We start from the raw sequence: 26138 nt of genomic DNA on the forward strand, positions 1-26138 counted from the left end.
AGAACAGATTGTACAACACCTGCCTCCACAGTTCCAAGAGGGCACCAAACTGCTTATTGAGGAAGGAAAGCTAATCTCAAACGCAGCCATCAAGTGTGCACTTGACGCTGCGGACACAGCTGCTAGAGCTATCAACACTAGCGTTATGCTGAGACGACAAGCGTGGCTCCGCATCTCAGGGTTTAAACCGGATATTCAGACGACAATTCTTAATCAGCCAGTCAATCCTGATAGTCTGTTTGGTCCGGATGTTGACACCACCCTAGAGAAAATAAAGAAAGACACAGAAACTGCTAAGTCTATGGGGGCCCTACAGTCACAACAGTTTCGTGGCAGCAATTTTCGTCGCTCAGGTGCGCGTGGAGTCACCAGAGGACAAATGGGTCAACAATCCCAGTTCTCAAAAGGTGGGGCACAATCCTCGTTCACAAAACAGAACAAGGGAGGTTACAGAAATAACAGCAACAGAGGTCGCGGCAGAGGAAACAACAGCTCCCGCTCCTCTACTCCAAGCAAACAGTGACTCTCTGTCACTGCCCCCCGACCACCTAACACCTGTCGGGGGGAGACTGCAGCAGTTCCTGCCCGTCTGGAGAAACATCACCACAGACAGGTGGGTGCGACAACTAGTACAGTATGGTTATTGCCTAGAGTTGAAGTCCACTCAACCCAACATCCCGCCAAGGCAAAGGCCTATGTCCGCAGAGCACTTGCTCTTATTGCAGCAGGAAGTAGTGGTGATGCTGCAAAAGGGAGCAATCGAGCTCGTGCCGGTGGGAGAGGAAGGCACGGGGGTATATTCCCTGTACTTCCTTATTCCAAAGAAGGACGGATCTCTCAGGCCCATTCTAGATCTACGTCCCCTCAACCTGTACATACTATCAGAACATTTCCACATGCTTACACTGCAACAGATTCTTCCCTTGCTAAACCAGGGAGACTTCTTAGCAACCTTAGATCTCAAGGATGCTTATTTCCACATTCCACTACACCCGTCACACAGGAAATACCTCAGGTTCACTATTCAAGGCAGGCACTACCAGTTCAAAGTCCTACCCTTCGGAGTCACAACAGCCCCGAGGGTGTTCACCAAGTGTCTGGCGACAGTAGCGGCGCACCTCAGGAGGCAGAACATCCATGTCTACCCCTACCTAGACGACTGGCTCGTGCAAGCCAAGTCAGAGCAACAGTGCGCCGCAGACATGTCGGCTACAATTCACCTTCTTCACGATCTGGGTTTCTCCCTGAACTACCCAAAATCGCATCTTCAGCCGGCACATGTCCGGCAGTTCCTAGGTGCAACAATCAACACCCTGACGGCCATGGCTCAGCCAAACCAAGTCAGGATAGACAGCATGCAGGCTCTGATCCAAAAGTTCAGGCCACAACACTCGCTTCCAGCGAGAGTGTTCATGCGGTTGATAGGCATGATGGCCTCCTGCATCTTCATAGTCCCTCACGCACGGCTACATATGCGCCCGCTCCAGGAGTGCTTAGCGAATCAGTGGACACAGGCTCGTGGGCAATTGACAGACCTAGTGTTGGTTACCAGTCGGGCATACGACTCTCTGCATTGGTGGACTCCACACAACCTTTGCAAGGGCCGACTGTTCCAAGAGCCTGTGCCGCAGATTGTCCTGACAACGGACGCATCTCTCCAGGGATGGGGAGCTCATGTGCTCACTTACACAGTGCAGGGACTATGGACGACGCAGCAACAGAAGATGCACATCAACTATCTGGAACTGATGGCAATCTTCATGGCGCTCAAGTCCTTCATTGTACATCTGTGCAACAAAGTCGTGCTAGTCCGGACGGACAACATGACCGCAATGTACTACATTCAAAAGCAGGGAGGCACCCACTCGCCACAGCTGTCTCATCTGGCTCAGAGCATGTGGAAGTGGGCCATTCAGAGGAACATTTTCCTCATGGCAGAACACCTCCCAGGAAAGGACAATCAGATGGCGGATCTGCTCAGCAGGTACAGCCATCAAATGCACGAGTGGGAGTTACACCCATCTGTCCTCCACCCGTACTTCCGGCAGTGGGGTCATCCGGAGATAGACCTGTTTGCCACAAAAGAGAACGCAAAATGCCAACTCTTTGCCGCCAGGTTCCCTCACCCACAGTCGCAGGGGAATGCGATATGGATGAACTGGTCAGGCAAATTTGCGTACGCTTTTCCGCCAGCCCCTCTCATACCGCTGGTCGCAAGAAAGCTAAGGCAGCACGAGATGACTCTCATCCTAGTTGCTCCAACGTGGGCGCGCCAGGCTTGGTACACCACGTTCCTCGAACTCTCAGTGGTGCCGCATCAAAGACTGCGCCTCACGCCCAGTCTTTTGACGCAGAACCATGGAGACATTCAGCATCCAGATCCGCAACAGCTCAACCTGGCGATCTGGCTCCTGAAGTCCTAGAGTTTGGATACCTTAACCTACCTCCAGAGTGCATGAACATCATCAAGGAGGCGAGGAAACCAACTACTAGAGCATGCTATGCTGCAAAGTGGAAGCGTTTTGTCATTTACTGTACAGCCAATGACATCAACCCGCTAGATGCATCTATCCCCAACATCATCTGCTATCTGTTGCATCTTTACAAGTGCAATCTAGCGTACACTTCCATTCGGATACATCTATCCGCCATAGCGGCTTATCTCCAGAACAGGCAGCACCTCTCTGTCTTCAGAGTGCCCGCCATTAAAGCCTTCCTTGAAGGTCTGAAACGAGTCATTCCCCCAAGAACACCGCCAGCTCCGGTGTGGAACCTCAATGTCGTTCTCACCAGACTGATGGGACCGCCATTTGAGCCACTGCACTCGTGTGAACTCCAGTTCCTTACGTGGAAAGTAGCTTTCCTTGTAGCTATTACGTCTCTGAGGCGTGTCAGTGAGCTGCAGGCGCTCACAATCCAAGAGCCATTCATTCAAATTCATCCAAATAGGGTAGTGCTACGCACTAACCCCAAATTCCTTCCGAAGGTGGTGTCAGTTTCATCTAAACCAAACTATTGACTTACCGGCATTCTTTCAAAACCCGCAAACGGTGGCGGAAAGAATGCTCCATACCTTAGATGTACGGAGGGCGTTGATGTACTACATAGACAGAACACAACCCTTTAGAAAAACAAAACAACTCTTTGTTGCCTTCGCACCACAACACAAAGGCAACCCGATTTCCAAAGCAGGGATAGCCAGATGGATTGTTAAGTGCATCCAGATATGTTATCAAAAAGCCAAGCGCACTTTAACGATACCCCCCAGAGCGCACTCCACACGCAAACTGGGGGCATCCATGGCTTTCCTAGGGAACATTCCTTTAGAGGATATTTGCAGAGCAGCCACGTGGGTTACACCACATACCTTTACAAAACACTACTGTGTTGATGTGCATTCCAAGCAGCAAGCTGCTGTAGGACAGGCTGTTCTGAAGACACTTTTTCAGGTTTCTGCAGCTGGCACGGGCAACCGCCGCTGATGGAGGGACTGCTATGTATTCTATGCTAAGATGTGAATTTAGCAGCCCACATGCCTCGAACTGAATATGCTACTTACCAGTATGCATCTGTTCTTGGCATGTAGGGCTGCTAACATTCATATCGCCCGCCCTCCTCCCCGGTGCCTGTCGCAGCTGCAGATATACTATTGTATTTATTCATTAGCATGGACATCCTTTACACTTTTCACTCCATCTTCTGCCACAATGGCGAAAAACAATCTGGGGATGGAGCCGATGCCCATGCGCACTGTAGTCCAGGGGAGGAGCCACCTATCTCAGGATACTTCGAAGACTCTTCCAGGACAACAATGTGCGATCATCCGAGCCCAACACTAGGCGGCGATCTAATGCTAAGATATGAATGTTAGCAGCCCTACATGCCAAGAACAGATGCATACTGGTAAGTAGCATATTCACTTCTCCCAATTAATGGAAAGTCGAGAATTTCTACAGAAGGAAGTTAAGACATCACATACCACCATGAGGGATTTCCGAGGGGCAGTCCAATAGAGAAGAATATCATCTGCATACAGGGAAATTTGATCTTCCCACTCAGGGGACCATCTTATTCCCCGAATTGATGGTTCCCAGCGGATCCAAGCCGCCAGGGGTTCCAATGCTAGGGAGGAGAGGAGAGAGGGGACAACCCTGCCTCGTGCCCCACCCCTATTGAAAGGGTGTTGAGACTCTTCCATTAACCACTACTAGTGCGAGCGGTTCAGTGTATAACAAACGCACCCAGCCAATAAACCCAGACCCGAATCCAAATTTAGTCGGGACCGCCCATAAATAGGACCATTCAACAGTGTTAAAGGCCATGGTTGCATGAAGTGAAGCTATGACAGCTGGTTCCTGTAGCGTATGAGCTCTAGCTATCACGCCATGTAACCACCTTAAATTCAGAGCAGTATTTCTATGGGGGATAAATCATGACTGGTCCGGGTGAATCAACTCACTAATCACTTTTCAATCTGTTTGAAAGGGTCTTGGCCAATATTTTAGGTTCCGCATTTAATAAAGAAATAGGTCTATATGAGAGACATTTATTTTTAGGTTTACCCTCTTAGCCAATATTTTAGGTTCCGCATTTAATAAAGAAATAGGTCTATATGAGAGGCATTTATTTTTAGGTTTACCCTCCTTATGGATGACGCCACTCTCTGGTCCTTAGGCAGGATTCCCCTCTCCCGGGCCTCCAGAAACATGCCCTTAAGGTATTGGGCTAATTTTTCTGGTCTAAGTTTATGAAGTTTGATGGGGAGTCCGTTAGGGCCCAGCGCCTTACCTGAGTTCAATGAGCGGACAGCTAAAGCTATTTCATCAGCAGTTAGAAGATTTTCAATAAAATCAACATCCTCCTTAGACAAACAAGGAAGCTGTATATCACGAAGTAATAAATAGGAGTCCTCCTCTGGTCGATCCGAGAGTGAGGCATAAACAGTTTGGAAATATATCGCAACACTATCTACTATCTTTTGAGGGTCTGTGAGCGACTCTCCTTCGTCTGTAAGTAATTCTGGGACAACTCGCCCAGTATTTTCTTTATTCTCCAGCCACGCGATTAGTTTCCCAGCTTTGTCTCCGAGATCGTAGAGTCTTCCCTTCTGTTCTCTGTCGAGTATTCTAGCCCTATCAGTTACCAGTGAGTTATACTCGTGCTGTTTTAGGCTCAAAACCTGTAGGCCAGCCTGTGTCACCCCTCGCTCCAATTCCTCCTCCAGTCTCCTAATCCCAGTTTCCGCCGCAACAATTTCTTTATTCTTTTCCTTTTTAAAGCTTGACCCCTAATAACAGTTTTGAACGCCTCCCAAAGTGACACCGCAGATGACACCGATCCTTCATTATTTACAAAGTATTGGTCTAGAGCCTTTGAGGTCTCTGCGAATCTTGGGGTTTCCGATATACCATGCGTTAATAGGGACAACTCTACCTGCTGAGTGTGTTGTAACACAAAACCGAAGCGGGGAATGATCTGAGATGCCCCTCACAAGATGAACCGCCTCTTTGATATGTGGGGACAGAGTTGTGCAGAATACTCCGGGGGTGGCTGACATCTTGGGAGGAGAGGGTCAGCGGCATAGTTGCCTGGGGAATTTTCGCGCCCAGGGTCAAAAGGGGCAGATGACGCGACCGCGCCAGAGGCAAGCCCGTCTGCGCCCAGCCGGGCCCAGGGGCCATGACCCCTGGTCGACCGGAGGCAGAACCCTGCACCTATACAGCCTTACAGTTAGGGCAGCTGCGCGGCCCACACAGATGTTATGTTCGTTTGAGCCCCCCTTTTGTTAATAAAACATGCCCACATTGTCCTTTTGTCCTGGAAAACGGTAGATTAACGGCCAACAACCCCCCTCCAGCCACTAAGTATAAAATGTGCCTGATTAACTGCCGTTCACTCTCTAAGCATGCGCTAGAAATAAGTCTCCTTTTGGAAAATCATAGTCCTGATATTATGTTTCTTACGGAAACTTGGCTCAAGGACTGGTCTATTCCAGCTGTAGTCCAGGGTCTTCCACCGGGATACTCTATCCAAAAGCAAAATCGTACAGTGAATAGAGGTGGGGGGCTTGCTATAATTCCTAGAGAGCCTTTCAGCTGCCGAATCAAAGATGGATCGATCCACGATTGTGAAAGCTGCTCCTTTGCCATAAGTTTCACTTCAACATGCACCTTTTCAGGTATGTGAATATATAGGCCACCAGAAGCCATTGGCTCTTTTTCTAGTGATTTAATTGAAAATATAGCAAATCCTATTAGCACTTTACTAAATTATTCAGTGTTAGGTGAACTAAATCTGCACTTGGAAGAGAGCACTGCACATGGTGTGGAAGATTTGGTTGACTCACTAGATGCATTATTGCTCACCCAGAAAGGGAAGGGAGCAACTCATATTAAGGGACACCTTATTGACCCCATTTTTACTAATGCTGACATAGCAGTTGATGATCCACTCCCGGTATTGTGGAGCGACCATTATTTGATCCCTTTCTCCTGGTCTCCACCTGTAAAGGAAATGTCCGGAAATAATATGGTAATATCTAGCCGAAATTGGTCAAAAATCCCACTGGAAAGTTGGGCAGATATCCTTACTGATACATGCCCGGTACTTGACAATGACCCAGAAATAGCTAATAGACAATTTAATTACTGGATCGAAGCTTTCTTGGACCAGATAGCTCCAATAAAATGCAGAGATTAAACAAGGTCCCAAAAAAATAGCATGGTACACCCCTGAGCTAAAAGATCTGAAACATAAATGCAAACAGCTAGAGAGGCAGTGGCGGAAAGACTACACATTAGAGAAAAAGCAAGTCTACCGTGAAGCTATTAAACTCTACAAATTAGAAATCTATATTGCGCAATCGAAATTTTACGAGGCAAAAATTGCATCAGCCTCAAACACTCCACGAGAAATTTTTACAGTATTCAAATCTTACAACTCCCTCTACTAATAAAGTTAAATATAGGGATTTAATGGACAGAGGCAGTGACCTCGCTGAGTTTTTTCATGCAAAAATTGAGGCGATTTACTCGGCCTTACAAACATTTGATCATTTGGATAATAAACAACAATCAGAAGCATTAAGAGACCCTTCACAATCTAGTCTCTAATCCTTCCCACCTCTGAAGGCTGGAGGCCTGATATCTCTATTGAATAAATTAAAATCAGGCTCCCCAATAGATATGGCTCCTCCAACCATTTTGAATAAGGTATCTATAGAAGTAGCCCCCACTATTGCTGCACTTATCAACACATCATTGGAAGTTGGGAAGGTACCAGCTCAGTGGAAAAAAGCCATGGAAAGAGCTTTACTCAAAAAGGAAGATCTTAGCAAATGTTTGCCCTATCTCACTATTACCTGGAATAGCAAAACTAGCTGAGAAACATGTAAATTCCATCTTGTCATATCTTGAGGACAATGATCGCCTTCACTCGACGCAGACAGGTTTAGACCCCATCAGGGCACGGAAACTGCTCTGGTGGTTGTAGTTGAGGAGGCGAGAAATTATGGATGCAGGTGGATCAGCAGCAATAATCCTCCTAGACCTCAGTGCGGCCTTTCACACTGTCAACCACCAACTTCTTATTTCTAGATGCCAAGAATTAGGGGTGCCGGGAACCGCACTGAGATGGCTAACATCTTTCCTGGAAGATCGTTCTCTTAAGGTTTTTGAAGATGACACAATTTCTAAGACCATGCAATTGAAATGTGGAGTGCCACAGGGCTCTTCTTTGAGCCCTACTCTTTTTAACGTTTATATGCACCCCTTGGCAAAAATTGTGGAATCATTTGGCATACAAATAGTAACGTATGCCGATGATACACAATTAATTGTATCCCTTAATCAATTGGGAGACAGTGGGGACCATCTCCCTAGGTGCCTTGAGGAAATCTCAGCCTGGATGAAAGGCTCCTTCTTACAATTGAATGGAGAAAAAAACGGACCTTATGATACTGGGCAAAACTTGGCATCCTGGTCTGTCATTTAACTGGCCCAATTGTATGGGGAATCTGCCTACACCTAAAGACCATATAAAGACTCTGGGTGTTTGGCTTGATGACAAACTTAACATGAGGTTCCAGGCAAAGAAAGTGGCAGGGTGCTGCTTTAGAATGATGAGAATGGTGAGAAAAATTCTTCCTCTCTTACCCTTCTATGCGAAGAGGCTGCTTCTCCAGGCGTTGGTGTCGTCACGCCTGGATTACGCAAATGCGCTCCATCTTGGAGCTCCGCAGTACACGATAGACCTTCAGAAGGTTCAGAATTGTGCAGCAAGAATGCTTATGCATATCCCTCGGAGAGAATCAGTGAGGAAAGCGTTGAATCATCTTCACTGGCTCCCAGTTGCTGAGAGAATTCAATTTAAATCTCTTTGCATTACGCACAAGATTTTCACTTCCAAGGGTCCACCAATACTTCATCAGTTGGTCTCCCCATACTGTCCTAAAAGAGCTCTCCGGTCTGAAAGTAAACGCATGGCCATAGTACCAAAAATTAAGAGGGCCAGAAGTGGAGGACGACGTTTCTCTTATGTTACCTCCAAAAGATGGAATGACCTTCCGGAACATATTCGGATGACAAAAGATCATATTTCTTTCCGAAAATATTCAGTTCCTATCTATTCCCAGCCAGATGATCAGTTCCTATCTGTACGCTCTCTTCTTAGCGCTGGGAGGCCTACGGGTAGCCATGCGCTTTATAAATGTCTCTTTATTATATAAGATGCCTGAGCCGCAGGGACTAAACAATAATCTAACCAGGAGAGGCTACTGTGTACACCCGTGTGGAAAGTGTATTGCATCTTATCTGGGTGAAATAGTCTCCAACTATCAACCAAGCCCATCGCCTCCATAAAATCAGGCAACCATCTCTGGGCACTCTTCATATCTCGCGGGGGGTACCTATCCATCATTCTAGAAACCACAGCATTGAAATCTCCGCCTGTAATCCACAATCTCCCTGGTAATTCAAGTAATAGTTTCCCCAGATGAAAGAAGATGGTAAATTGCAGACCCTGGGGGGACATAGACCGATAAGAGGGTCAAAACATGCCCCGCCCATCTACCCGAGATCCCAACGTATCGTCCCCTGTCATCCACCCACGTGGAATCTATCACCAAGGGGAGCGTCTTTCGAACCAGGATACCTGCCCCCCTAGAACCAGATGTAAACCCTGCATGAGCAATCAACTTATAGCCCATTCTTTGCATAGCCATGCATGAGTTTCCAACTAAATGCGTTTCTTGGAGCAAGACCACATCTGGCGCATACCGCCTTTGAAGTACTACGCTACGCTTGATTTTGTCCCCAACCCATTCACATTCCAACTTATAACTTTGAGTTCATTACCCCCCATCGTCATAGGAAAAAAAAATAATCATCTGGTGTTTGTTGCATACTAATCAAAATCGATAAACTGATGCCATCAATAACACAATACATAGAAAAAATTAAACCAAAGTCCAATATTATAGCACACAATAATGCAAAAAAAATTCAGCTCTTCCACCCCCACCCTGCACCCCTGCATTTCGCTTACGCGCATCCCCAACTAGCAGTGTGCCTGTCGCCCCCCTGTGCCCCCACACTAATCTACAACTAAATAGAGGTAGAAAATATAGGGAGGGCCTACACTCTCTCTCTACCTCAACCCGCTCACAACTACATTTCAGCCACCTCGATTTCAGATCAATATTTTGCAACGTTTATGCAAGCATAGTAAATCAAAGGAAAATTAAACACCCCCCTGTAGGAGAGTAGGGTCTGCTTTCCTATGGTCACCCCAATTTTTGCTTTTTGCTTCACTGGTTTTCAACTTAATGTGGCTGTGGGCCTGCTAATCAGACCCACAGCCTGCTGCTCTCTCTCTAAATTCAACACCATGTACTTTAGGTACATCACCATTTGGGTATTGGATCACCTTATGATCCCCTGTACAGTGTACTATAGGTACCCAGGGCATAGGTGCATCCAAGGCCTACCAGGGGCTGCAGCATATCTTTTGCCACCCCTGGCTGGCCATCGAAACTGACACAACTGGCTGATCACTCAGCTGGGGCAAGGTCGTGTAATCACCCCTTGCTTAGATATAGTATACCTATGTCTAACCTTATATCTAGACATACATACACCTATAAGTCACTCCTATGGCAGGTCTTAACAATCCTGGAGGCAGAGTGCTTGGTTTTATGTGAGATGGTGCTCTAGCACGAGCTGAGCCTGTCTGAAGCTTTCAGAACTATTTCCTTATAGCTGTTCTGGGATACTGCCATACCATATACTCTAAAGTGCATTAGAATCCTCGCGGTTATTGCTAACTTTGGCCTTATCAAAACATGTCGTGTAAGGTGTCATACACTTTAGAATACTACCCCCTCGCCAGTTCTGGCGACGGGGGTAGCATTCCACCCTTCTAGAGGGATAAGACATGTGGGTAAAAGTAAACGCGGTTAAAACTAACCAGAGCCCCAGCATCACAAAATGGATGCTGCTGCCACTGACAAGTCTGGCCTCCTGCTGCTGACCGAAACCTGGCACGGGAGGCTTGGACAAAGGGTTTCCTGTCACAGGGAGGTGTCACACCACTCCAGACAGGAGATAGTGGATTGAGGCAGGCAGGGTGAGTGAAACTAGACACTGCCTGGGGCACACAAGGTGTCCCATGCATAGCCTAGTTCAAACCCGTGCTGGGACACTCCAGTCCCAGCTCTGGCGCGAAACTGGACAAAGAGGAAGGGGTGTAACCACCCCCTTCCTGGGTCCCACCCATAGGAGGGACCTAGCAGGTAATCCAGACCCTTGATTTGGAATAAAGGTAGGAGCTGTGCCCAGGAGCATTAGATTATCCTGACAAACTTCGCTACAGAACTCTGGACCCTTCGACATCCCACTCGACGTGGAAGACTGAAGAATCTCCCTTGTGGTCAAGGAGTGACCACCCTGTGCAAACAGGCACCATCCAGCGCCCAACGGTTTGTTTTGTTACAGTTCCCGCCGAAACTCGAGCGACAAGACCCAGCTTCCCTGACTTCTAACAGCCCGATCCACAGTCCCAGCGAATCTGAGGCCCGTGGAGGCGACGTGAAGTGTGGGGCTGGCCATTTTGAAAAAACTACGAAGTGCTGACCGTGCAGCTCCCGAGGCACCCTCGAAGCTGTGCATTGGGGTTTGAGAAGCCCCAGCCCCGAGCAGCTCTTGCACCGAAGATCTCCCCTGCACACGCACCGAGTGCTGCGTGGGGCCCTTTTGCATTTTCCTGCTCGACACGTTGGTCCGGTCACTTGCCCGTTGGCTAGTGGCCCCAGTACCGACAAACCTTTGAATCTACTCTGCTAGTCTGGTTGCTCCAGACTGGCCCTCGCTCCCCTGAAAAGGAGCAACCTCTGACCTTGCTGGTCCGAGCAAGAAGCGATCTTCCAATCCTGCGTGGGTTGCCTTTGCCAAGGCCTGTTGACTCCGATCCGGAAACCGACACCGCCGACAGCGAGAGCCTTCGCGGGACAGCTCGTGATCCACTCCTGGTCATCCTCGATGCCCCAGAGTCCACGTGGCAGCGGAGTCAAGCTTCCCGTCAACCACCTGATTGCGCCCGACATCGCCTGGTTCCTTACTGGTTACTGGCTAGTGACCCAGACTCTGTCCCCTCTGCTTTCAGGTACCCTACATCTTCGATCCACCCTTGGATCCAACCAGACTTCTCTCCTGGCCGCCTGCAGCATCTTCATCTCCAGGCTCCATAGAACTCCACGACTAAACCGGACACACTTTGGCACCTATGCACCCGCTTCCTGTGGGTGAGGTAACGATCTAACACCGGTGCTCCTGTAGTGGTTTACACCTCTAGTGTCCTAGTTTAAAGTGGTTTAATTCTATTCCAGTCGGAAGACTTCCAAAACAGTAACTTTATAACTTTTACGCACCATTGACTTTGCATTGGTGCATGCGTCTGCTTTTAGCGCTGCACCCGAATCCCGCGGGCTACTCCCGTTCTAACTGCTGTTATTCCAGTGTAGTCCCAGCGATTCTCAAGGCCCTAGGCCTTACCATTGTTCGTAAAGTGATACTTATACCACTTATTTAGTATATGGTTTGAGTGGCCACCGGCCCGATCCATAATTGTGCAACTTGTGTATGTTTAACTGTGCTTTTGATTAAAAGCTTGTGCCTCTGGACTCATAAAGAGTACAGAGGATTATTCTAGTAATAAATACATATATTTTTATAATAACTTGTGTGGTGTCCTTTCATTTGATATTACAGGACTGCATATGGTGAAACCGCTGGCTTCACATGCCCCCTTGAGTTAAACCTAAGACTGCTTAGTCCATGCTACCCCTAGGATAGCTTGTCTATAAGGTTGACTTACAACCACCACCATAAAAGATTGTTTGGACTGATACAAGGTGCTCACTAGAATAGTGAACATCATACATCAGGCCAACTTATCACCCCCCCCCCCCCCCCCAACCGCAACACATCACTTTTAAACCGCATGTTCCTATTTTACATTATTCTTGATCTCCCATCTCGCCCCGATCCTGGCCCTCTTTCTCTGAAGCCATCACACTATCCAACCAGTCAGTCGCCACCTCAGGATTGTAAAAAAACCAGGCCTTTCCATTTAGTTCTACTCTGAGCCGGGCCGGAAACATCATTGCGGCAGGTAAGGCAATCGCTTGCTCACTCCAATCCGGGGGTGATGTTTCCAAGCAGGATATTAATCAGGATATGTGGCCTAGGAGCGGAGGTCGGCGGAGCCGAGTCTCTACACGACCTTCTTGGTCGCTGGCTTGGTAATTTTGATAACATTTCATTAATCTTTTCTTTAGAAAGTGATTAATTGTTGCTGAAGTGATGTAGACACTTGAAGTTCTAGCACATTTTCTGATGGATAATTCTACCTGCATATTCCTCACCTCATCCAGCATGACTGCTCAGTTGGAGGTCGGATCCCCTAATAACTCCTGGGATGGAGTATAACTTGAGATCATTGGGTGTTCCAGATTGCGTTACCAGGTCATTTCCTACCCTTCCAGTCATTTCCTCTTGGCATTCTACCACCACCGCCACACCATGTACCAGAGGACCACTTTTCAAGCATCTCTCAGCAAAGGGAGCGATGGAGAGTTCCAGTTTCAGAAATTGGAACTAGGTATTTTCTAATACTGAAAAAGGTTGGGGGACTTTTTCCAATTTTGGATCTTTGTCCCCTGAACTTTTTTTAAGAAAGGTAAAGTTCAAAATGCTCACACTGGGTCACGTTCTACTTTGCTTGCATCCAGGTGACTGGATGGTAGTGAAGGATCTCGGGCTTGTTCATTATCACATTGCCGTCCTGCATTCTGAGGTGATCTGCTTTTTCATGTGGGGCAAAAGTATTTTCAGTTGAGTTCTGGCTCCGCTTTGGGCTGACTAGTGCCACAAAGGTGATGGCGGTGGTACAGCCCATCTGCGGACGTTAGACTACCAGTCTTACTTTATTACCTCGACTACTGGCTCTTAAGGTGCTCTCACCTCGAACAGTTGTGGGTAGCTGTGCGCCTTATAAATGTAATTACAAATGCAAATCTCCAGACAGCCGACTTGTTAATATATATAGGTTTTACCATCAGTCTGCTGAAGTCAAACCTAACTCCTTCGCAGAGGCTCCCTTTCATAAGAACTAATCTAGACATGTTGTCTCCTACGCCGACGACACCCAGCTGATCCTCTCCCTCACCAACGACCCCGCCACCGCCAGAGCCAACCTACACGAAGGGATGAAAGACGTAGCCGAGTGGATGATGAACAGCCGCCTGAAACTGAACTCTGTTAAGACGGAAGTCCTCATTCTGGGATCGTCGCCCTCCGCCTGGGACGACTCCTGGTGGCCCCCTGCCCTGGGCAGCGCACCCAAACCAACGGACCACGCACGCAACCTGGGCTTCATCCTAGACTCCTCCCTCTCCATGACCAAACAAGTCAACGCCGTCTCCTCGTCATGCTTCAACATCCTACGCATGCTACGGAAGATCTTCCGGTGGATCCCCACCGAAACCAGGAAGACTGTCACCCAGGCCCTCTTCACCAGCCGACTGGACTACGGCAACTCCCTCTACGCCGGAACCACTGCAAAACTCCAGAAAAGACTCCAGCGGATACAGAACGCCTTAGCACGCCTCATCCTGGACATCCCCCGACACAGCCACATCTCCGCACACCTAAGAAACCTGCACTGGCTCCCCGTCAACAAGAGAATCACGTTCCGACTCCTCACCCACGCACACAAAGCTCTCCACAACTAAGGCCCAAGATACCTCAACAACCGCCTCAACTTCTACACTCCCACCCGCCAGCTTCGATCGACCAACCACGCCCTCACCGCCGTCCCCCCGCATCCGAAGAGCCACAATGGGAGGAAGATCCTTCTCCTACCTGGCCGCCAAGACGTGGAACTCCCTCCCCACCCACCCCTGCCTGACCCAAGACCACCTCGCCTTCAGGAAGCAACTCAAGACCTGGCTGTTCGAGCAGTAGCGGACCCCCCCTCCCCAAGCGCCTTGAGACCCTCCGGGTGAGTAGCACGCTATACAAATGCCTTGATTGAGAAACACCTCCGCCTCAACGAGTCCAGTAGATTTGGTCTGTGATCCTGATGTTTTTGCTTCTCAGTTTAGCAGTTCTGAGACTTCTAGATCTCTTGGCCTCTTGCATCCTGGTTGTGGACTGTGCGTGGTGACACAAAGGCTCTGCAGTGAAATCTGAAGTCTCAGTACGCTCCATTCTAAGAAAATGTTAGATTTAATTAGGGTGTTGAAGGAAACTGCAAGAGACCTGCAATGGGGACTTCTTGACTGCAATTGCCTCAGCGGCAGTGGGCCTGTAAGTAGGCTAGGCTTTCATAACGAACTATGATGCTGCTGCTAAAGTGTGCAAGTGATAAAACACAAAAGTATACATGTGGAGCCAGAGTTTTTCAGATTCTCGGAGCGACCATTCAGAGATCACTCAGTTGAGCTGCTCTGTAGTACCCCAAGAAATCTGGCAGGCTAGCCCCCTAAGCCCCCCGCGGTGACCTGGTTAACACACGTTTGGATACTCGCGCTTTCTGCCCCTGCCATATAAACTTAGTGACCATTTTTTTCAGGTCAGTAAAGAGTCCGATCTACTGGGATCGGTAGACCATGGATAAGGTACAACAGCCGAGGGAGAACATTTATTTTAATGTTGATTCGCTCGATCCAAGATGTATAAGCTGTTCTCCATCTGGCTGGGTCTGCTTTAAGCTGGCGCAGCAAGGGAGGATAATTGAATGCATAGAGATGTTGTATTGTCTTGTAATTGCATTTATATAGTGCTTACTACCCCGGAGGTTACGGGACCTGAATGTCTACATGCACAAAAAGCATACTTCTCTTCCAGGGGATACTCATCAATAGTCTTAAGCACTGAATAGTCCCGCCCACGTGCGGGACCCTGGAGCAATAGCCAATAATGTGCAAATATCTACATGTTCGAGGCATGTGGGCTGCTGAATTCATATCTGTGCATAGATCGCCGCCTAGTGTTGGGTCCGGATGATTGCACATTGTTGTCCTGGAAGAGTCTTCGAAGTATCACGACATAGGTGGCTCCTCCCTCGGACTACAGTGCGCATGGGCATCCTCTCCATCCTCAGATTGGTTTGTTCCGCCGCACTTTCCAGCACTCCAAGTTCGGAATCGAAATAAACTTTTCAAAAAGGCCAAAAGGCCTTAGGATTTGTCTGTATTGTTTTCGATCGGTACCGAAAAGCTTTCTTCATAATTTACTTGCACTCCGGTCGTCGAATCGGGCCGTTAGGCCTTCTCGACGCCGCGTGGACCGATGGTCAATGGAACGAAGTCCATTCAAATATTGCCCGCAGTGCAACTCGAAGTTTCTGCATACAGATAAGCATCCTGTGTGCAACAAATGTTTATCACCAGATCATAATGAAGGTAATTGCCTAGCCTGTGCCCAATTGCGGTCCAAAAAGACGACTCTGATTAGGCGGGCGGCAAGACTAGAAATGAGGTCGGCACCGGAGCCTGAGAATATCTTTGACGATGAGGAAGAACTAGTTGACGCCGAAGACTCTGATCAAGAGGAAGATCTATACTCCGAGCACGACTCTGAATATTATATCGACGAGGAAGAACAGTTCGTCGAGGAATATGACCATGACATCGTAGCTGTCGAAGACGACTCCGATGACAACGGGGGGGGGCGAACCGTGAGTACGTCGCCCCACATAGACACTACACCAATATCAGAGACTCAGGTCGAGGCATCGCCAACAGGCCTTAGCCAAGATCTAAATACTGGTTCTATAGCCCCGCAAATCCGCCCGGCTAAGAACATACAAAAAGAGCCTTCTGAGACACGTAATCCAAAGCCGATTCAATCGAAACCGAAAGTCATCGACACGACAGTCTTCGGACCGAACGTCGTCGAACCGAAGGTGGTAAACACAAAGGGTGCCGAACCGAAGGCCAGCGTTCCATATAAACCTTCGAAAACAAGGGTCGTCGACTCGAACAAATCCAGTTCGACAGCCGGAAAGGTTGTCGAAGGCAAAAGGCCTACACCCAAGGCGGTCGTTGACACTAAATCGAAACCAAAAGTAGACCAACAAAGTGGTCGAACCGATAGCGGTCGAACCGAAGCCCATCCATCCAAAGAAGGGCATTGAGCCAAAGCCGAAGGCTCTGAGGACACCTCTAAAGCCAAACAAGTCGGGACACCCAACAAAGATTATCGAACCGACAAAACAAATCTGTCCGAAAAAAGTGGTGCAACCTGTAAAAGACGTCGCACCGACAAAACCTGTCGGACACACACTAAAGCCTCAAAAGCAAATCCAGGCACCAAAAACGGTCGACCCGAACAAAGGCATCACACCGAAAAAAATGAAATCTAAACCTATGGCGGCAAGACTGTGGAAGAGATCATCCATCCTGACCCCTCTACAGAAGATCAGTCCAAACTATATATTGACCCAAACACTGGGAAAGTGACTGTTTATACAAAGAAGAAAAGACCAGTGCCTGCTAAAGACTTTTCCAAAATACCACTCAAAAAGAAAAGGGACTGTGCAACCTCCCCTATTCTTTCCAACCTATCTCTCCAGCTATGCCTACTACTCCATATGCACCATACTCACCTGCTCGCTCTGACTACAACCCAGATGTAGATCAGGACGCAGATGTAGGATTTGGAAATCCACAAAACCCATATGTAGACCCCAACTCACAGCCTTGGGAGGATGGGGGGGGATGACCCAGACACAGATGGGGCTCAACCCATTATAGATACAAATCTATACCCAGTTAAGCCATCACCTACAGAAGACACAGTGGCTTTTAACTCATTAATAGACCATGCAGCACTCTACCACAATGTAGATATGCATTCAGATGCCATAGAGGAGGATTTTCTGTTTGATACACTTGCAACATCAGAAAAGTGTCAAAACACTCCCAATGTTAAAAGGGGTCCTCAAGCACGCAAATGACATATTCAAAGACACTGCTAGGGCACGTGTCATTAACCCTAGAATTGAAAAAAGTATAGGGCTGCACCAGTAGACCCTACTTACATCAGGGAACAACTGCCTTTAGACTCATTGGTGGTAGCCAACGCACGAAAGCAGGCAAATTCCCAAACTACGAGAGACTCCTCCTCCTGATAAGGAGTCTAAGATTTTAGAAGCATCAGGCAAGAGAGTAGCTGCTCAAGCAGCAAACTCATGGAGAATAGCCAATACTCGAGCCTTACTGGCTAGATATGACAGGGCGCACTCTGACAGATAGAAGGACTTCTCCAACACTTACCTGAGCCTTTCAAGGAGCAGGCAGATGAACTTATACAAGAGGGAAAGCCCATCACCAATGCCTCCATTAAATGTGCTTTAGACGCAGCAGATACAGCTGCAAGATCTATCAACACAAGCGTACTGCTTAGGAGACACGCATGGCTTCGCATATCTGGATTTAAGAATGAAGTTCAGACCACAATTCTTAACCAGCCATTAAACCCAGATTTTTTGTTTGGTCCAGCAGTTGACTCAATTCTGGACAAAATGAAAAAAGACACAGACTGCAAAGTCAATGGGAGCTCTTCAGTTCCAGCAACACAGAGGCTCCTTTCGTCGCTCCAACTATAGAGGTGGAGCACGAGGTAAGACATCGCAGCAATCCTCCACATACAAAACTAATACGCAATCCACATACAACAAAAACACAAATCGTGGTGGATACCGAGGAAATAACAAGGGCAGAGGTCGTGGAGGCAATACCAATAGATCCTCCGCTAATACCAAACAGTGACTTCTTGGCACTACCCCCCAGACCATACAACACCGGTCGGGGGAAGAGTACAACAGTTCCTACCAGTCTGGCTAAACATCACTACAGACCAGTGGGTCAGGCAAATTATCCAACATGGTTATTGCCTAGAACTCGCATCAACACCACCCAACATCCCACCTGTACACCGTCCAATGTCAAATGAACATATAACATTGTTGCAGCAAGAGGTCATCAGTATGCTGCAAAAGGGGGCCATAGAACCAGTCCCATTAAAGCATCAAGGGACAGGAGTATACTCACTATACTTACTTATTCCAAAAAAGGACGGGTCTCTCAGACCAATACTAGACCTCAGGCCCCTCAACCAATACATTTTATCAGAGCATTTTCACATGCTCACTCTGCAACAAGTCTTACCACTGCTACAGCAGGGAGACTTCCTAGCAACTCTAGACCTCAAAGATGCATATTTTCATATACCGATACACCCTGCTCACAGAAAGTATCTCAGGTTTACCATTCAAGGGCAGCACTACCAGTTCAAAGTCCTACCATTCGGTGTAACAGCTCCACGGGTGTTCACAAAATGCCTAGCGACAGTGGCGGCGCATCTCAGGAGACAACACATTCATGTGTATCCATATCTGGACGATTGACATGTGGCTGGCACATTGCTGGGCCGATGGTGCCTGTATTAGCCAAAGACCATCTCCTGCACAGTCTAGGTTTCTCGCTGAACTACCCAAAGTCACACCTACAACTCTCCCATGTACAACAATACCTGGGGGCAACAGTAGATACACTAGCAGCAAAGGCATATTCAAACACTGCACAGATCAACGCAATGCAAACGTTAATCCAAAGGTTCAAACCACAACACTCCTTGCCAGCACGAGTATTTATGCAACTAATAGGCATGATGGCCTCGTGCATATTCATAGTCCCTCATGCCAGACTACACATGCGTCCACTACAGGAGTGCCTAGCAAGGCAGTGGAGCCAGGCTCAGGGACAATTAAAAGACCTAGTGTTGGTGACCAGTCTGGCATACAACTCTGCATTGGTGGAATACACAAAACCTTTGCAAAGGACGACTGTTCCAAGAGCCTGTCCCACAAATAGTGATGACAGCGGACGCATCCCTGCTAGGCTGCGGAGCCCATGTCCTGCATTACACAGTCCAGGGCCTATGGACAATACAACAGAAAAAGATGCACATCAACCTACTAGAATTGATGGCGGTCTTGCTAGCCCTAAAAGCGTTCAAGAAACACTTATGCAACAAAACTGTGTTGATCCGGGCGGACATGACAGCTATGTATTACATTTAAAAACAGGGAGGAACACATTCCCCACAGCTGTCGCACCTGGCTCAAAGTGTGTGGAAATGGGCCATTCAAAGGAACATGTTTCTCATGGCAGAACATCTCATAGGCAAGGACAATCAAATAGCCGACCTGCTCAGCAGGCACAGTCAACAGATGCACGAGTGGGAGATTCACCCCAATGTGCTCCAACCATTCTTCCGGCAGTGGGGACAACCGTAGATGGACCTGTTTGCCACAAGCGAAAACGCAAAATGCCAGTACTTTGCCGCCAGGTTCCCACATCCGCAGTCGCAGGGCAATGCGATATGGATGAACTGGTCAGGCAAATTTGCATACGCTTTTCCCCCAGCTCCATTAATACCGCTAGTGGCACGCAAAATGCGCCAACACTCTGACGCTAATCCTAGTTGCTCCCACATGGGCGAGGCAACCATGGTACACAACGTTCCTAGAACCTTCAGTGGTGCCTCATCAAAGACTGCGACTCACACCCAGTCTTCTAACTCAGAGCCATGGCGAAATCCAACACCCAGACCCACAACAGCTAAACCTGGCGATCTGGCTCCTGAAATCCTAGAGTTTGGATACCTGAACTTGCCTCCAGACTGTATGAATATTATCAAAGAGGCAAGAAAACCCACTACCAGGGCATGTTATGCAGCTAAAGTGGCAACGTTTCGTTATTTACTGCAGTAACAACGATATAAACCCATTAGACGCTTCTACACAAAACATCATTTGCTATCTCTTGCACCTACAACGTTGCAATTTAGCCTACTCATCCATCAGGATACATTTAGCTGCGTCAGCAGCATATCTCCAGAACAGGCAACACCTTTCACTGTTCAGAGTGCCAGCAATTAAAGCATTTATGGAGGGACAGAAACTAGTAATTCCCCCAAAACACCCACCTTCACCAGTCTGGAATCTAAACATCGTTTTAACCAGACTTATGGGACCACCTTTTGAACCACTACACATGCGAACTACAATTTCTTACTTGGAAGGTGGCTTTCCTTATTGCCATTACTTCCCTTAGAAGAGTTAGTGAGCTGCAAGCCCTAACTATTCAAGAACCATTCATTCAAGTACATGCAAATAGAGTAGTTCTCAGAACAAACCCTAAATTCATGCCAAAAGTGGTATCCCATTTTCATATAAATCAAACAATAGAACTGCTAGTCTTCTTTCAAAATCCACACAGTAGCTGAAAGGGCCTTGCATACTCTAGATGTCACGAGAGCTCTACTATACTATATAGATAGAACTAAGGCATTTCGAAAGACAAAACAGTATTTTTTTGCATTCTCACCACAAACAAAGGCAACCCTATTTCAAAATCAGGTATAGCCAGATGGATCGTTAAGTGCATTCAGATGTTGTTGAAAGGCAAAACACACCTCACAGTTCCCCCTAGGGCGCATTCTACACGCAAACTAGGGGCATCCATGGCTATCCTAGGAAATATTCCTTTACACGAAATTTGTAGAGCAGCCACATGGTCAACCATACATACATTTACCAAACACTATTGTGTAGATGTACATTCCAAACAGCAAGCTGTTGTAGGACAGGCTGTTCTCAAAACTCTTTTTCAGACTGCTGCAGCTGACACAGGTGGCCACCGCTAAGGGAGATACTGCTATACATTCTATGCACAGATATGAATTCAGCAGCCCACATGCCTCGAATGGAATATGCCACTTACCAGTATGCATCTGTTCTTGGCATGTAGGGCTGCTGATATTCATATCGCCCACCCGTCTCCCCGGTGCCTGTTACAGCTGTAGCACTCACTCTTTGCATGGACATCTTATTGTACTATACTCAATCTCTGCCACAATGGCGAAAAACAATCTCAGGATGCTCATGCGCACTGTAGTCCGAGGGAGGAGCCACCTATCTCGTGATACTTCGAAGACTCTTCCAGGACAACAATGTGCAATCATCGGGACCCAACACTAGGCGGCGATCTATGCACAGATATGAATATCGGCAGCCCTACATGCCAAGACCAGATGCATACTGGTAAGTAGCATATTCCATATATATAAATACACATAAAATACCCATATATATATATATATATATATAGATAATATGCATATACATATGCAGCCTGAAATACATCATACTAGGCTCAAACTGCCATTATTGCATGTAAAACTTTTACATTTGCTAAATAAAGACATACATTACATAATATGATAATGTAAAGAAGAAACACTGCCCTGTGTTTCTTTGAAATACACAACCTTTATTTTCAAAGGTAAAAACAGGCAGGATCATAGAGGCAGATTTAGCCTAGATAGGCTGCATAGTAACAACTGAAAAATTTGGCGCCGTGCCTTTAAGACCTCCATGAGCCTCCAGGCTCCCATCATGCACCATAGGTGACCGTTAGGTCAGTTCTTTTGGACGGCGTATATCAGTGTGATAACAGCATGGGTAACATGTAAAATAGACAGTCATGATATTTGCCCGGGGAGGAGGGTGGGTTGCTTATGACATTGATGAGTATATCCCTGGAAGAGAACCTGCGGGCGAATACCAGTCTCTCTAAACAGTACACTAATCTATATTACCTAAACAAATTCCTCAGGGATGCTTGACCAACTTGGGCATCCGCCTGAGTATCAGAATCAAGGCAGTAATGGCGTGCAAAGGTATGAACCGAACGCCACGTAGCTGCCTTACAGACTTCATGAATAGGAGCATTTTTAAGCATTCGCTATCGTAGCAGCTTTTCCTCTAGTGGAATGCGCTCTCGGCTTGCCCGGGAGCTGCTTCCGTGCCAACTGATAAGATAACATAATACATGACACAATCCATCTAGAAATGGACCTCTTAGATGCAGACAAGCCTGTATTCAGAGGGCCGTAGTTCACAAACAATTGATCAGACTTTCGAACACTGTTGGTTTTATCAAGATAAAATTTCAAAACTCTTTTTAAGTCCAGAGAGTGTAAAGCTTTCTCAGCTGGAGTGTTCGGATTAGCAAAAAACGTAGGCAGTGTAACTGACTGGTTAATGTAAAAGTCCGACACTACCTTAGGAAGGAATCTCGGATGCGTCCGAAGCACCACTCTATTCGCATGGAAAACGAGATCAGGTTTGCTTACCCTGCGCGCAGAGGTGATCGCTACTAGGAAGGCCACCTTCCATGACAGATGTTGAAGGGACACCTTATGAATAGGTTCGAATGGAGGACCCATCAATTTGGACAAAACCACATTAAGCTCCCAAGGAGGAGAGGGAGCCCTCACGGGAGGATACATTTTCTTGAGACCCTCCAGAAAATCCTTCACAACTGGCATTTGAAAGAACGAAACCTGAGTGGGGGACTTTCGATATGCTGTTATTGCTGCCAGATGGACCTTTATAGAAGAATACTGTAAACCTGCTTTGGCCAAAGAAAGGAAGTATGGCAACAGTACCGGTTCTTGACCTCGTAGGGTCATGACCTTCAGCAGCACACCACATGAAAAAACGCTTCCACTTGAAAGCATACGACTTTCTTGTAGAAGCTCTCCTCGCCTCTCTCAAAATGTGCATACAGTCCTGCGAGAGGCCTAAATGTCCATTTTGGACTAACTCAGGAGCCACACTGCCAGCTCCAGGGACGGCAGGTTGGGATGGAACACCCTGCCGTTCTCTCTGGTCAGCAGATCCGGACAGCAAGGCAGCCTCCTGTGCGCTACTTTGGACAGAAACAGGAGATCCGGGTACCACCATTGGCGAGGCCAATCCGTAGCCACCAGAATCATATCAGATCTCCACACCAAGGGAGCACCTCTCTTCCAGGCCTCGTGGGGTCCTCCCGTAATGGCGCTTGGGCTACGCTCCACCCCCTGTCTCTACCGCCTACTTTGCATGGGGCTGCAGACGCACCATACCTCAATGTCTGCGTAGTGTGGAGTCCGGGGCCTTCTCAGGTGTGTTGCCAGGGCGTGCGAACTGGATGCCCCGTGGCGATCCAGAGCCTCAGGCCGGAGGTCCCCTCACGAAGCTGCTTGCAGGTGCCTGACCGCCATTTTGAGGTCAGGCACCTCTTACCTGGGGCTTCTCCAGTGATCCCTTGACGGTTCGGGTGCCCCCCGCTTCACCACATCTTATTGTTGTGTAGTTCCTATATATTCCTATACAGAATCTGCGCTTTCGGATAACAAACTGTGGGTTTGGTGGCAGACTGGTTCCGAACACCCCCACTGAGAATGTTAGCCTGTTTGCATTAGCTAGCCCACAGTGCCACTAGAATCTCCTCTTATCGGGGAGAGAATAGCTTCTGGCAACCTTAGAACATGACAACCCTGATCCCTCCGAATCGTGGAAACAAAGTACTACCTTTTGTCCAGTCACTTGTGCTTACTTATTCGGTCTCAGAGTTTTCACAGAAGATAGTCGGGCGTGTTACAATTTATTGCACAGTTCTTCTCGTGTAAAGTAGATGTGCTGCAACAACTGTTATAGTAGCAGATATGATTAACAGTACAGTGAATATAAAAGGATAGTACAGTTCTACCATCTTGCAATAGTCATGAATACATACATGCATGATAAAAGAGCACGTACTCCTACGATGCCAGTCTAGATGTACCTAAGTGTACCTAGCATGTGAGTAGGTGTGAACCCAGAATCCCTCTTAGCATTTAGTCTAACCCATTACCTGAGGTGAGTGTGTGAGACCCCGTCCAGGTCTCGAGTTGGACACCCGGCGAGGGATGTCAGACCACTATCAGCTGGAGCATCTACATGCAGGAGCTTCAGCGTCTCTGGTCAGTGTGTCGGCTGGAAGTCTCGGTCTCCTCTAGCTAACACTAGCAAGATGTGCTGTATTTATACAGAAAGTATCTAGGGTTCCTTTGTCCCTTGTTTCTTGTGTTGGCCATTGTTGGATTTGAGGATGACGTATGGGATGAACCTTGTACGTAGATATTATGCTGGTGGTGTAGCCCCTGCCTGGTTTCCAAGACCCTTATGAATATTCATTCATACCGTGTAAATCGATTGATTAAGTTATAGGGCGCTATTGTTCAGGGAAAACCCTCCTGCGCCCAGGACTAGAACTAGGTAAAGGTACAATCTTAAAAAGCTTGGTACTGTGTAGTGTAGGGATGGTAATGTAGGTGAAGGTGTATGATATTACCCGGGCCTATATTAGGATACCTATATGGAACATAACATTATCCGCAAGGCGATTTTATTATTATTTTTTTTTTTTCCCCTCTGGGGCCGGCCTCCATTCCGCAGGGGTCTCTCTGCATCTTACCCAGGGGGCTCTGCAACAGGAGTGTCTCCTCCTGTGGGCCCAAAGGCAGAAGAGAGAATCCCACAGTAGTCGACCCCTGCTCCTGGGGCCGGGTGTTTATTCCTAGAAGCCCCACCCCCCCAGGCTTCCATAATCACGGGCCTCTCATGCGTCCGTTAGTTGCAATCGGTACCACAAGCCCCCCCTCCCCCCCCCCCCCCTGTTCCTCTTCTCTGTGAGGGCCGTCATCTTGGCTCACTCCGTGCGGCTCCGGGCTCAGGATTTCTACTATGCAGCTCGCATCGCAACGGTCCCGGACAGAGTAACCACGAAGTCCTCACACATCTGGGTGCCCAAGTGGCTCGGGTACCCCCCTTCTGGAGATGCGAGTGCCTCAATTTAAGCTCATGCGGCTGGCCCTGGAGTGGAGCCGATCGGAATTATGTCAGGTCGGTCTTGATGGCTCATCTTAGGTATTTTAAGCCAAACCTAGTCACTCTCATTGTGTATGCCTTTGATTTATGGCTCAAGGTTTTGTTGATTTGAGAATATGCTGATGACTTTCGATTTGACATATAAAAAAATATAAAAGTCAATCTACGTATATTACTTCGTGCTCCAAATAACGTGTTTCACTGGGGGTCCTTAAGTGGCATGGTTGAAGTGTGCCTTGCACTCATTGTCACTTTAGCACTGTGCGAATCGTCTGAGTTTATTAGTACACTTACGCCAAAGAACATGTTAAAGGGGTTAGTTTTAGTTGCCTTGTGCGTGCACACATACGCTTCTGTTGGTGGGAAGTGCAAGATTAGTTTATTGCAGAATCCAATTTTCTCGCACCTTTGAGATGGTGATGGAATTGAAGTCTTTTATACGTCTGTAGCTGTATTATCTGTGCAGTGGAATGGGTGTTCTTTGGTTTGTTTATTTGGAAGCACTCCAGAGAAACCTTCAAACCTAGAACGTTTTAAAGACTCAATTCTGTGACTTTGCCAACATATGCCAATAATGCAGTAGAACTAATGGGGTTAAAATGTAATATATATTTTTTGGGAGGTTTTTTATAGGGAGAACCTAGACCCGAAGATATCGGGTATCGGAGCTCTTTACATGAGCACCAGTTTGGTTACACAAGGACGTATATTTATTTTTTGTTACACTGGGAAATTGCCCTGAATCACAGGATGTTGAGCATTTTTGCAGTCTCTCGAACCCGGTTCCCAAGCTTCGAGGTAGACCACTCTAGCTG

The 26138-nt window shown here is 47.6% G+C and overlaps 1 protein-coding gene across 7 annotated transcripts in view; it reads left to right on the top strand.

The window, feature by feature from the left end:
* Nucleotides 1-26138, top strand: part of CNOT1 (CCR4-NOT transcription complex subunit 1) — a 1826813-nt gene that overhangs the window by 145890 nt on the left and 1654785 nt on the right. The window lies entirely within an intron of this gene.

This window comes from Lissotriton helveticus, chromosome 12 (assembly GCF_964261635.1).
Source record: "Lissotriton helveticus chromosome 12, aLisHel1.1, whole genome shotgun sequence".
Taxonomy (NCBI): Eukaryota; Metazoa; Chordata; class Amphibia; order Caudata; family Salamandridae; genus Lissotriton; species Lissotriton helveticus.